Raw genomic sequence first — 15,000 nt, 5'->3', positions numbered from 1 at the left:
GCTAGATGGTTAGGACCATTAAAAGTGATCAAAGTCTATCATTTTAGAACTGTTGTTATTAAAGATCCTAAAACTGGAAAGATATTAAAAGTTAATGGGCATCGATTGAAACTTTATTATGAAGGGCACATGTCACAATTTAAAGAAATTTTCATGTTGAATCGTCCTGAATAAAGATGGGTACATTGGGCTGACCACTTTAAACTAAGCGTTTTATGGGAGGCAACCCATATATATATATATAAATCTATATATCTTTATATTTTTATTTTAATAATTTCTCTAAGAATTAAGAAATAAGAATACATTAGAATCTTACACAATATTTTATATCATAAATCAAGACAAATATTGGTATTGGATGAAAATTTGGAAATAAATTGAACCAAAGATGAAAAAGACGCAACTATGGGTTTGGCGCAGGCAGCGCCATCATGGGTGTTGGTGGTGCCCTTTTACAGAGCCATGGCACCGACGAAGCCATCTGGGGTGCCGACGGCACCCAGTGCTGTTTCGGTGGTTCAGGAAGATTTTGGCAGACTTTGGCGAGATTTCACTATAAAATAAATGCCTTACGGTCTTTTTAAAGGCATGAAAACCATTTTGGAAGACCAGAAACTTCTAAATTTTTAAATCTATGGCTTCCAATTTTAGAAACACTCTAAGATATGGGGTTTTCAATTGAAGAAAGTTCATCAGTTTTAAGGCACAGAAATTATACTATAAGTTCATCACTAAGAAGAAACTTATCAAGAAAAGAGGCGTTGTCAATCATAGATTGAGTAATCCAAGTTTGCAGATTGAGAAAATCATAGTACAGAAACGTTGGGAAGTTCTATGCTACAATACCGCTACAGTAATTGTTCCAGTGGTGAAAAAATTCTACGCTAATCTACATGGAATTAACCAAAGAGTTATCTTTATTTGAGGTAAGGGCGTACAATTTACTATGTCATAAATTAATGATATATTTATGATAGAAAGCGTGTCGATATGTCATTATACGAACTTTATACCAATGAAGGATTTGATGTATGATGTATATTGATTTCTAACAGATGAAAGTGATAATTGGGAAATCAGAGATGAGGGGTACATTAGTTTCTCTGCTTCACTGCTAAACTCGATTTCTAAACAATGACATTTCTTCATTTCTGCAAAACTACTCCCTACAACGAAAATTAGTAAAGTTACAAAAGAAAGTGCAATTTTAAACTATTGCATTCAAATGGGAAAGCCCATTGATGTGGGATCAATTATTGTTAAATCTATTTTGGGTATTACATTGAATGGGCCTATATATGGATTGAGGCATCCTTCTGCAATATTTTTACATTGCAGTCAATCTCAAATACCATATGAAAGTTGAGAGAAACTGTTATTACCCTGGGAGCCCATGGATCACATTGATGGAAACTATATTGTGAAAGGAAATGATGTGTTGGATATTACCTTAGATCTATCATCACATGCTTTGACGCCCTTAATGCCTTATACAGTTAGAAGTTCAAAAGTTTTGGAGAAGGAAATAAAGAAAATAGAAAGAGAACTTTAGAATATCATGGATGTAATAGGAAATCTTACATATCTTTTTGATCACTTAGATTGGAGGATAAAAGAACACTTGGATCATACGGAACAAATTGAAGCAGGTTTGGTGCAGATGTTCAAGAAGAATGAATGGATCGATGAAAATTTAACTGATCAATTCCCGTACATACTCTTCTACAATTTGTACGTACATTACCAGTCTATGGGAGATATTAGTGGAATAGACAGTACTGAAGATGAAGAAGAGTACTCAAAGAAGTTGGACTTTCTATTGTTTAAAAATAATTACGTTTTTAATGTAATTATGTTGGATTTGCTTTGCTTTAAAACTTCTATATTTTTAATTGTATTTATAGTTTAGTTTTCAGCATTCTAGTGTTGTGGCTTTATTTCGACGCTGAATTATAGTGTGTTTTGCTTTATGTATGTGTGAGTGTGATTAAAAATATGTGTTTGTAAGAATTTGTAATTTCATAAATAAAAGTTGGTTTTGTGTTGTTTGTAAAATTATTTATTTATGGACTATTAATGAATATTATTGTTTAAAAGACTAATTAGACATTGAAGGGAATTTATAATAACTGATATGCAAAAATTATGAAAATTTTTCATTTTTGGCATTGACGCCGACGACACCCGAGACTAGAGAATCCCCAAATTGCCTGAAATTTTTATAAAATACCATTTTTACCCCTTCAGTCACATGTAACCTTCGGTTTACACCCCTACGGCTTGCAAACACTTAGACTTAAAGGGATTAAAAGACAAAAGGAGTTTGGATTTCATCTTCTCTCAGTAAGAGCTACACTTCAAACTAAAAATTTTTTATTTCCACCAAGGATTCCTCCTACATTATTGAGATCCAAAATTCTAAAATTTTTAATTAGATTTTTTAGAAAATCCTTTGGTGAAGAACTCTCACTTAGTGGCTTTAATTTTAGAATGTTCCACATTGTGATTTTTAAAATATTTAGAATTATTTAGATTTTATCAATTTTTCTTCTTTCTTGTAAAGATTACAATGGCACCAAGGATGAGCAAAGGAAAGAGGAAATTGGAATTCGATGACAAAAAATTCATCAATTATAAAGCTAGCATTCATTTCAATAGTCTACTGAATACAAAGAAAATAATTTTGGATCGAGCGTTCGAAATAATTTTGGATCGAGCGTTCAAAAATCTGGGTAGTGAAGTCGAAAGATTAATTGCTGCTCAGTAGGGAGAGAATTTTGGTTACTTTACTGCCGAGGCTATTATTGGTATAGTCATGGAGTTCTATGCCAATTTTAAGGAGACTTATAAAGACCACATCTTTGTTCGTGGTAAAATGGTTGAATTGACCCCGAGAAGGATTAATGAATTTTATCAGTTGTGAGAAGCATTTCTCTGTAAGTGAAACACATTCTCTGCTATAAATGAAGCTTTGGATGAAGTTATCTCATTTCTTACTGATTGAAGAGTGGTTTGGAATATGAAGAATAACGTTAAAGTAAACTTCCTTGCTTCTATTTTAAATGTAATATCCAAGGCCTGACATTACTTTATATCTGTCAGAATGATACCAACAAATTACCATAGTGAAGTTACTAAGGAAAGAGCTATCCTAAACTTCTTTATCCAATAGATGGGAAGTCTAGATGTTGGATCTATAATCTATAAGAACATTCTTTCAATTGCTATGGGTGACACGACTGGTGGATTAGCTCACCCTGTCCGGATTTTCACTTTATGTGAGCATTCACGAGTTGCTTTTAGAGATGATGAGGAAGGATTGGCCTCTTAAATCTATTAAGCCAATAAACATTAAAACCTATGAATTGCATGTTGGATGGAGAACGGGAAGTAGGAGTAGGGATATTCCTTCTACTTCTATCACCCCAACACTCCAGGAACTTATGGAACAGATGATGATCCAGCAAGGAGATGTTTTAAGGATGGAAAGCAGGATTAAAAATTTGGAGGCCAAGAATGCACAATATGATAATTTAACAAAGAAAAAGTTTAATATGATGCTTCATATGATGATCTAGTCACCCTATCTTTACCCCTCATCAATAACAAAACTTTGATGTAGAAGAAGAAAAAGAAGAAGAGGACCCTCTTAGTAAGAGCTACACTTCGAACTAAAAATTTTTTATTTCCACCAAGGATTTCTCCTACATTGCCAAGATCCAAAATTTTAAAATTTTTTTATAGATTTTTTAGAAAATCCTTTGGTGAAGAACTCTCACTTAGTGGATTTAATTTTAGAACGTTCCACATTGTGATTTTCAAAATTTTTGGAATTATTTGGATTTTATCAATTTTTCTTCTTTCTTTTGAAGATTACAATGACACCAACGATGAGCAAAGGAAAGAGGAAATTGGAATTTGATGACCAAAACTTCATCAACTACAAAGCTAGCATTCATTTCAATAGTCTACTGAATATAGAGAAAAAAATTTTGGATCGAGCGTTCAAAAACCTGGGTAGTGAATTCGAAAGATTAATTGTTTCTTAGTAGTGAGAGAATTTTGGTTACTTTACTGCCGAGGCTGTTATTGGTATAGTCATGGAGTTCTATGCCATTTTTAAGGAAACTTATAAAGACCACATCTATGTTCATGGTAAAATGGTTGAATTGACCCCGAGGAGGATTAATGAATTTTATCAGTTGTGAGAAGCATTTCTCTGTAAGTAAAACACATACTCTGCTACAAATGAAGCTTTGGATGAAGTTATTTCATTTCTTACTGATGGAAGAGTGGTTTGCAAAGTGAAGAATAACATTTAGGTAAACCTCCTTGCTTCTATGTTAAATGTAATATCCAAGGCCTGACATTACTTTATATATTCTAGAATGATTCTTACAAATTACCATAGTGAAGTTACTAAGGAAAGAGCTATCCTAAACTTCTTTATCCAATAGATGGGAAGTCTAGATGTTGGATCTATAATCTATAAGAACATTCGTTCAATTGCTATAAGTGACATGACTGGTAGATCAGCTCAACCTGCCCTGATTTTCCCATTATGTGAGCAGTCACGAGTTGATTTTAGAGTTGATGTGGAAAGGATTGGCCTCTTAAACCTATTGAGCCAGCAAACATTAAAACCTATGAATCACATGTTGTAGTAGAACGGGAAGTAGGAGTACGGATATTCCTTCTACTTCTATCACCTCTACACTCCAAGAACTTATGGAATAGATGATGATCCATCAAGGAGATATTTTAAGGATGGAAAGCAGGGGATGGAAAGCAGGATTGAGGAATGCACATAATGATAATTTAACAAAGAAAAAGTTTGAATATGATGCTTCATATGATGATGCTATGGTGAGATACATGAGGGGTGACCGAGATACATGAGGGGTCTATGGTGAGATACATGAGGGGTGACCACTCCGTACAGTTTCCAAGTCACCCTATCTTTACACCTCATCAACAGCAAAACTTTGATGTAGAAGAAGAAAAAGAAGAAGAAGATGATTGAAAATGTATGCTTAGTCATAGTTCTGATCGTTTATTTAGTTTATTGTTTGTTGTATTTAGTGTTGTTGTTATTGTTTTGTTTGTTAAATGTGAAACTTTGATTTGTACTGAATTTTGTGTTTTGAACTATAATCTGTAGAGATGTTGTTGAATTGAAATTTATTTTATTATTGTTATTTGTTTTTAGTAATTTGTTGTATTTATTTTTAGTTAACATTTTCTTAGCAAATATTTTTATAAAAATTATGTGCTATTTAATGTTTTAAGTCTTGTAACTTTTCATATTAGCACCTGCAATATTTCAGAGTTAGTTTCAAAATCAGTCCTTCAACAATAACGTCTTTTCTTTATGTATTAACTATTTTCTTTCACCCTGTAATTTAAGTTTTTCATGCTTAATCCTTTAAAAATTTAAGTTTGGGGGAAGAAAAATTCATTTAAAAAAAACTTAATTTTATTTTTCCTCAATGAGCGATATTTTAAAATTTTTAGTTTAACATGCCTCTGGTAGTAGAACCTAACTTTGAATAATTATATTTTGTTTCTAAATATCAAGTAAGGTTATGTAATTAATTTCAATAATAAAGGTTAATTCTCGAGATTAAGGAATTTGGTATTGGAGAATAAGACTATGTTTTTCCATTTTAAGTAAAGGAATTTATATTTTTGAAGTATTAACAAACCTTAGAGTTTCATGTAAGAAGAAAACAATGAAACTTTATGAAAAATATTTAAAGCTAATATGAATTTATTAAGTGAAGGAATGCGAAAAGTTTTTGACTTTAACAAGAGGATAGTGAAGTTCAAATCCATTAACGACTATCCAAATATTGTAATCCTCAGATAAAATAAAAAAGAGAGAAAACATGATCCTGAAAGAAAAAAAAAAAGAAGAAAAAAAAAGAAAAAAAAAGAATAATATGTGAGGAGAAGCATGAGGAGATACCCAATCAAAGATTGGCTTCACTTGAATCAACTTAAGGAAGAAGGCTTGGCTACATTCTCTTAAGTATTAGCATATTTACTAATAAAGTATTCATGAAATTCTTTTTCATATGGATATTCTTAGTGCCTTTAATATAATAATTTGCAATTTTCCTTGAAAAGAATAGAGAATCAGAAATCTTAGACTTGACTGCAAGAAATTCTTATACCTTTAGTGTTAACTTTAGTTATTTTAATTTTTTATTAAGTTATGCTATGCTATATAGTAGACCAAAATATAAAAATCTAGAAGATAAATTCTTTACTATAAGTCATACTTTTATGTAGTAATGGAGTTACTTGAGGACAAGTAACATTTAAGTTTAGGAGATTTTGATACACCAAAAATATATGCATTTATATATTGATACACCAAAAATATATGCATTTTTAAACCTCTATTTTATATTCATTTTTGGTGATATGGCGCTTTATAGGATGGTATTTTTCATGTTTTATTGCAGGTTGATGATTTTTAGCACTTGAAGCAAAAAAGAAGCAAAAAAGGATGAAATTTGGAGTCAAAATGGTGATTTGGAAGAAAAGCTCAGTACCGAAGGCACCAATAAGGATGTCAACGGCACCAGCATGAAGGAGGAGTCCAGAAAAGTTGGGGGGCTAGTGTGTCAGTGAGTTTTCATGAGTGCTCCATTGTGTGCATTATTTAGAGTGCTGAGTCTAAGTGTGATTTCTCCTAAAAGTTGTTACATAGAGAGATAAGTGAGAGATTTCTTATTCCTTACATCTTTGAAGAGAGAATCAAGAGTCTTATAAAGAGAGAAAGAGTCCAAGAGAAGTTACATGGGATTTTCTTTGAGGAAGGGTTAAAGATAAGTTGTGTCTGTTTGTTATTATTGTATAAACTTTCTTTTATTTATGAAATTTGTATTTTATCGTATCTTCCTCATGAGGTATGAATAGTTTTCTTTGTCTTTCTCCCTAATGTGAGATATGGTGAAATGAAGAGATAATTTAGATGTGTCAATTTTAAAATATAAAAAAAAATTGTGATGATTTTTTACTCTGTTCTTAGTTTACTTTTGATTTAGTCAATTGAAATGTTAAAATCTGTTGTGAAACATACTATCTAGGAAATGGAGTATGAGTTTTACAATAAAATGAGAATTACATTCGATTCCATGAAGGAGTGTTTTGTTCATCGAATTGAGTTCAAATAAATAAGAAAATATATATTACTAGGAGAAGAATTGGAGATTCTAGGGTGACAGACTAAATCCCCAATTTGGTCTTTCCCCAATTTGGTCTTAGGTTTAAGACCTAAAGCGAGCGTTAGCCTTCAGGGGAAGGGAAGTGGAAGCTCTGGAGTGAGAGCTAGTATCCTCCCAGCCTAACCACTGATTTAGAGACTAAACATGAGATTAGCCAACGATTCTCTATTACACTTGACTAAGGTTAGAGAATTAAAATTGCTACTATTTGGCACAATACAAATTCAAACCATTTATCTCTTTCATTTAACCAATAAATCATTGTAGTGGGATAGATGCTTTCTCATATTAGATAACTTCATCACAAAAATATAGTTTGGTAGTTATTGTTTAGTTTTGCTTTACAGTTTTACTAGTAGTTGATAATTTAGTTCTGATAACACCTTAAATATTCAAAATTAGTGAAGTAGATTTTCTTTATTGTTGTGACTTTCCTAATTTAAATTTCCATTTCAAATTTAAACCTTCCTCGTGTGATCGATATTTGGGGCTTAAGCAAAAAGTCTTGTATTACTTAATAACAATACGTATACTTGCGTAGAATCCTAACATTAATTGCTTCAATTTCTTATTCATAAAATAATGAACCAAGTTTTTGGCATCGTTGCAAAGCTAATTCAATTTTATTAATTTTACACAACCATAATTTGGGGATCAACTATTGCTGAGTGCAGTAGCAATACATCTCAATTGATTTTCCATATTTCTAATTACAACTCCTTGAAAATGTAATTGGCTTCCCATTTGCAAGATCAATTCTTCCATTGATAAGTTTTTCGCCTTACTCTGCAAATTATTAAAACCTGGTGGGTAATAAGGTTTATAAGTTGGATTTCAATGTTTGTTGGATTTTCCCAATGGGTTCGCAGTGTTGTATCCCCATTGTGGATTTGCAACATTATAGTTATTGTTACTCCAACTAAAATCTAAATGATCTTCTTACCAGGATTATAATAATTAGTGTAAGGATTATTAAAACAACTATTTATTACATTTAAGGTCTCATAAGAAGATTGCAATTCTATCATTTATCTTAATGAGTTTTCCTCAAGCACAGGTGATGTCTAAGAATAATTCATAGCTACTAACATATAGCAGCTATTTGGGCAGCTAACAAAAACATTGCATTAGAATCATGAATATTAGCTTTAATCATTAGTAGCCATCTCTTCAACTAAATAATAGGCTTCATCGAATGGTTTTGAGATTAATGATCCACAAGAAGCATCGTCAATTATCGATCTAAGAGATCCAACCAATCCATTATAAAAAGTTTGAATTATTAACTAATCTGTCAATGCATGGTGTGGATATTTCCTAAGGAGCTTTAAATCTTTTTGAGACCTCATAAATTGATTCTCCTTGAAACTAACAAATAGATGTCATATCGTTTCTAAGCTTCACAATTTTTGAAGGAGGGAAATATTTAGATAAAAATTTTGTGAAAGTCTCCTCAAGTTATGATAGATCTAGGTGCTAACGAGTTTAACCACATCTTAGCTTTATCCCTTAGTGAGAATGGAAAAATTCTAAGTCTAACGGCATCATTCGATACTCCATCGTGCTTAAAAGTAGCACATAATTCTAGAAATTTAATAAGGTGTTGTTGACCTCACTTTTGGTTGAGGTTTAGTTTTTTCTTTTGAGTAGCCTAAGGTCTAGCCATAGGACTTTCCTACTGACTATCCTTAGAAAACTAGAAAAGGAACCCTCACCATTAGAAATTCTACACTCCTCTTTACTCAACTTGAAGTTCCACATATTGGTCCTAACTTCTAGCACTTAGTAAGTGGAGTCATTATGGGGGAGCTCAAGATGAGTCACCCTTAAGACTGCTGGACCTTAGGGTTGACCCTGGGTGTTTTTCTAGGGCTAAGGACCTCACTTGCAATTCCTTACACTCACAAGCACTCACTACCCTAAACCCAGAATTTATAGGCTCTGGTCCCTTGAATTTAGGAGATTACTGTAGGTTGTCCCCTAAACCCATTAGCCCTGGGCTAAGGTTTTGCTAAGATCACTACATAGAGGACCCAAAATGGGGTTTCCAAGGGTCCATGGCTTAATGATGGTGGTTGGCACTCCAACTCTACCAATATACCCATCCTAGCCTTTTGCCCCTAAATTCCTCAAAATTACCTAGATACCATTGAAACCCTAAATTTGGCCAAAATTACCTAGATACCTTTGGGACCCCAAATTTGGCCAAAATTCACAAATCTACCCAAAATACTCAAATTGGTGCAAAAATCATCTCAAAAACCTTGAAAACACCCAAACTACCCAAAATCACCATAATTGGCCAAATTACCAAAATACCCCTACTTACCCCAAAATTCCAAAAATTCCAAAAAACCTTAAAAATTCTCATAACCCCTTAAATATTCCCAATTTAATTTTTCTCAACTATCACATGACCCAATTTGGTCAATTTGGCCATCTTTGATCAAAACCCCCAAATTGCCCTTACCCCCAAATTGGATCAAAACCCCCAAATTGCCCTTTAAAAGCCTATATTGTTCCCAAATCACTCCAAATGTTTATCAAATTGGTCTCAATTTACCCCAATTTCAATTCTAAACTCAAATCCACTCTTAATGTGACAAATATAGACCAAATCTAAGCTTAATTGGTCCATGTTTGAACCTAATTTTGATTTAGATTAAAACCCCAATTTTGGCCCCATGACTTGGTTCCACCAAATTGAATCCATAGCCAACTCAATTGGACACAATTTGTGTTGAAAAACCTTCATAACATACTCATACATCAAACTTGACCTTCACTTGGCCTTGGTGAGGCCTCAATTTTATTTAATTTCAACCCAAATCCAAAAAATCCTCAAATTTGCCCCAACTTAGCTATGTCTCCAAGTTCCACCAAATTGATTTCCCTAATACCAAAGTTGGCACCCAATTTATGTTTAAAAACTCTTCATAATGTTCCTTTAGACCATTTTAAACCATTCAATTTGGACTTATTCCAAGGCTAACCGAACCTGGACCCATCTCTAGCCCAACATGCCCAAATTGACCAAATTTCAAAAATCCTTCAAAATTGACTCACCAATTAAACTCAAAATCACTTCAACCCTTCACCAAAAATCTTCATAACTATCATCTACACAATGTTTATCATCTACACAATGTTTCCAACATCTTATCATGACAGGATCAAATCATAGGCTCTTACTTATGACAACGACTTTTTATATGCTTAAAAATACAAGTATTTAAGGACGTAATAAATATTCAATAATTGTAAAGTCACACTTATCAATTGTCAGATTGAAAGTAAATTAAGATCGAAGTGAAGATCATCACAATTTCTTAAACATTTTTATGGCTTCACCAATTCAAATCACCATTTCACAAATCTCGAGACAAGGAGAAAGACAGAGAAAACTACTCAGATATCATGGGAAAAATTTATTAGGAGCTATAAACTAAGATTTTAGAAAATCTATACTTAATCACAACAATAAAATTTAAATTGCTTATCTGCCACTAATAGGTAATTTAAATAAATATTTAATTTTAATAACTCTTACGTAACTAATTATACTAATAAATTTTCTAATGTGAAATTCTATTAGAAATCATCTTTCTCCTTATCAAGAAATTATAGTGAATGGATAAAGTGAATCAGTTCAAATTGTATTGTGCCAAATAGGAGCATACCTATTCTTTACCCTTTGGTCGAGGCATAAATAACATTGACTAATCCTATGCTTGTTTACTGAATCTGCGGCTAGGCTGGGGAGAGATAAGCGCTCGCTCTCACTTCGGAGCTCCCACTTTTTCCTCGCCTGAGGGCTAACATCTACACTTCAGCACCCAAACGATAGGACCAAAATCACTCTAAAATCTCCTCACTCTAAAATCTCCAATTCTATGCCTATAATTTTATTTCCTTATTTATTTGCACGCAATATCCAAGGGCTTTGAGTCCCTAAATCTTGGATGTAATATTCACTTTAGCTGTAAAACTCAACATATTTTAACAAATCAATTGGCCAGATTGAAAGTAAATTAAAATCGAAGTGAAAAGATCATCACAACTTTTTTAACATTGTCATGGCTCAACCAATTCAAATCACTATTTCACAAATTGCAAGACAAGGAGAAAGATAGAGAAAACTACTCAGAACTCATGGGAAAGACACAATAAAACTCAGAATTTATATATAAAAACAATGCCATACAAACTACAACAAGTAATTAACACTTATCTTTAATTCCTCCCCAAGAAAACTCTTTAAAGTTCCTTTGAATCTCTTACTTTCTTTACAGCACACAGAATTCTTCTTCGAAGCGGCAATGAGGAAGAAATCTATCATTTTCTCTTCACTCTTACAATCTCTGGAAGAATTCCTCACAATATAACCCTAAAGTAAACTCTCTACACACTATTGGGGCACTTGGACATTGTTCTAACCTTCAAACTCCTCAAACTCCTTCTCAATTTTTGGCCAAAATCTTCTTTTAAAGATATGGAAGAGTTTATTAAGAGTTGCCTGAGCATCCCTCCAAAAATTCTCTACATTCAATGTACCTTTGGAAATAACTGTTAATCTCACCGTCGCCGATATCAAGGGTGCCATCGGCGGGCCTTATAAATTATTTATCTGGAGTCTAGTGAAAATCTCATCATCGGTGCCGTTGGGCTCACCGTCGGCGCCCTAGTTCAAATCTTCACATTTTGGTCCTTTTTGCTCCAAATTTGCTCCTTTTTGCATTTTTTTGCTCCAATGATTGTAATTCATCATACCTGCAACAAAACATCAAAAATACCTCTCTTTAAAGTGCAATATCATCAAAAGTAGTGTAAAATAGGTATGAAAATATAAACATATTTTCCTTTGGTCAAAATCCCACAAACTTAACTATTACTTGTCCTCAAGTAGTTTTAGTACTATATAAAAGTTATGATATATTGTAGTAAAGTTTTAATTCAGAAATACTACAATTTTGATTTAAATAAATGCCATAGTGAGATTTTAAGAAAAAATTCAAGTAATTAAATTAACTCTGTAGCTACAAAATTACGTTGTCATCAAGTTTAAGAGTTCTAGTTTTCTATTCATTTCAAGAATGACTATATGTTGTAATATTAGGTCACTTAGAATATTCAAATGTTAGGAACATCATGAGAACACTACTAGAAAAAGGTCTAATCCATAAATATAAGTTCAGAAATGTATTTAGGTTTTCCCTTTATGAAGGTCTAGTGAACCCAATTTTTTATTACGCATCTCCTCAAGCTTCTCCTCACTTTCATATTTTTTTTCGTTCTTTTCTTTTCTCTTTTTCATTTGGATTGCCTTCAATCCTATATATTTTTCTTTTCTTTTCAGGGATTATTGTAAATCCTTTCTTTTTCCTTTGTTAAGTGAGGATTACTATATCTAGATAGCCTTTAATAATTTTGAACATCACTTTTCTTTCCCTGAATTTGAAACTCAAATTATTCCTTTACCCTATAAATATTTCATAGTTTTTTACATCATTGAGCCCCAATCTTTTCTTCTTAAATAAATTTCTAGATTTTTAATACTTCAAAATATAGTTTCATTTCCTTTAAATAGTTAACTATAGTCTTATTCTCTTACACTAAATATCTTAATCTAAAAAAATTAATTTTCATTACAAAAATATTCATTTAAATCTACCATAATATTTAAATAACTACAAAATAGAGTTACCTGAATTAAATACACTACATAAAATCATATTAATAATTTTTGAAAATATTTAAATTGAGAACATCTAATAGTTAATATTTTTCTTCCATCCCCCAAACTTAATTTTTTTAATATGAAATTTTTTTAATATGAAATGATATTTTTAATATGAAATGATACAAGTGGAAGGAAAAACTCTAAATATAAATGATACCTCAGTATATTAGGCATTTTCATCATTCTGAAGTTTTTGCAGTCCTTCTCAAAATTTTTACTTCACCTGGTTTGTACCATTAGGAACTTTCTATACATATAAATAATTAGAGAATTTGCTGGGTAAAAAATTTTTGAAATAAGTACAAAACTAAACATTAAATAAATACAATATTTTGCTAACACATCCACAATTCTAAACAAACAATTACAATTAAAATGGAAATTAAAAATTACATCACATTACAATTTTAATAAATCTCAGCTACCACACCAACAATTATAACAATAATTAAAATTATCCAATTACAACATAAAAGTAAAAATGAAAGTACAAACACACAAATATCTATTTCTATTAAAAAAATAAAAGTAAAATTACATCAATTACTATCAAATGTCAAAATCCCAAACTATATCTATGTCTCCTTGGTCAGCAGGTGGATTGGGCTGATACGGAGTATATCGGGGGCATTCAAAAAAAGTAACATCAGGCTCACCTCTATAGTGTCAGGCCTAAGCTTAGTAGTAAGCTATCTCAAAGGGTACTCACTATCATAATCAACTCACTATCATAATCATGTCTACGTTCTAAACCTCCAATCCTTTCGTTTATTAGCTTTATACTCTTTTGCTACAAGGTCAACTCATTCATTAAATCAGTCAGGGTATGGGAACTGGGAACTAGAAGAGGGTATGGGAACTAGAAGGTGGAAGGTCATAACTAGTAGAGGGGATATCTCTACTAGTTGAAAGTTCTTGACTCCTTCACCCAGTTCTCCATTTTTCATGGGAATCATAAGTTTTCAAAGTAGCTTTATAGATGGGTTTCATAGGGTAAACCCATTCCTCATCATTTCCTGGAGGAAAGGGATAATGAATAATGGTGGTTGATTGGTCAAAATTGCGATTAAAGGTGTTTTTTCTAGATCTCACCATCAGCGGGATCTTCGGCAAAAGTCCGTCGTCGGTAGTGTCGAGGGCGCTGTCGGCAAGCTCTACTGAATTGGTTCAATTTCCAGATTTTTGTGGTTTCGATCAATTTCAAGCCTCAAAGACATCCGTGCAATCATTATAGACATAATTTTTAAGTGATTTAATGATGTACTAGCATAAATAAGCTTTCACAACAAAAAATAACACATTTATATATAAATTCCAAGGGTTACAATATACATTACACGACACGCCTATGTCAATTTAGCATCGTAATCCAAGCCACAACACTCAAAACACGGAAAACAAACATCCTATGCTCAGTCTCAACTATTACAGAGATCTATAAGCATAATTCTAAAGCAAAGAAAATATAAAGTTCAAAGTTCAAACCAAGTTACACATATAGACAAATAGGTAACAATGTAAATCTACTATTCTTCAGATTCAGTGCTAGATTCTCCTCTGAGATCACCATTGATTGCATATGAACGAATAAGTTATATAAGGGTCGGTATGCAAAATCGTCAGTAGAGTCCTCTTCTATCAATTTCATCCTTCTCATCAATCGTATCAAACTGTCTTCAATATGTCCAGAGTGAGCTAATTATTTTTTCATCCTCCAGTTTAGATGATGAAAGAAATCAGAGATATTATTTTTTGCATTCATAACATTTTGTACCTCCTTCTCCAATTTCTTGATTCTACACAGGATCACTAGTGTTTTGTCTGGAACTAAAGGCTGAATAGGAAGTGAATTCTGAGATGATTGATCCACAATAGTAGTCATATCATTTTCATCTTCATTGGCTGGGAATCTCTTAGTTGGGTCCAAATGCTTCCAAAGTAGAAGTACCTTTTCTCAATTTTCATAAGATACTTGGAACTGACTGCAAAATAAGAAAATTGTGGAAGGATGTCCAAGCTCAT

Source organism: Phalaenopsis equestris, unplaced genomic scaffold (assembly GCF_001263595.1).
Source record: "Phalaenopsis equestris unplaced genomic scaffold, ASM126359v1 Scaffold000733, whole genome shotgun sequence".
NCBI classification, from domain to species: Eukaryota; Viridiplantae; Streptophyta; class Magnoliopsida; order Asparagales; family Orchidaceae; genus Phalaenopsis; species Phalaenopsis equestris.
Note: the sequence above shows the minus strand (reverse complement) of the source record.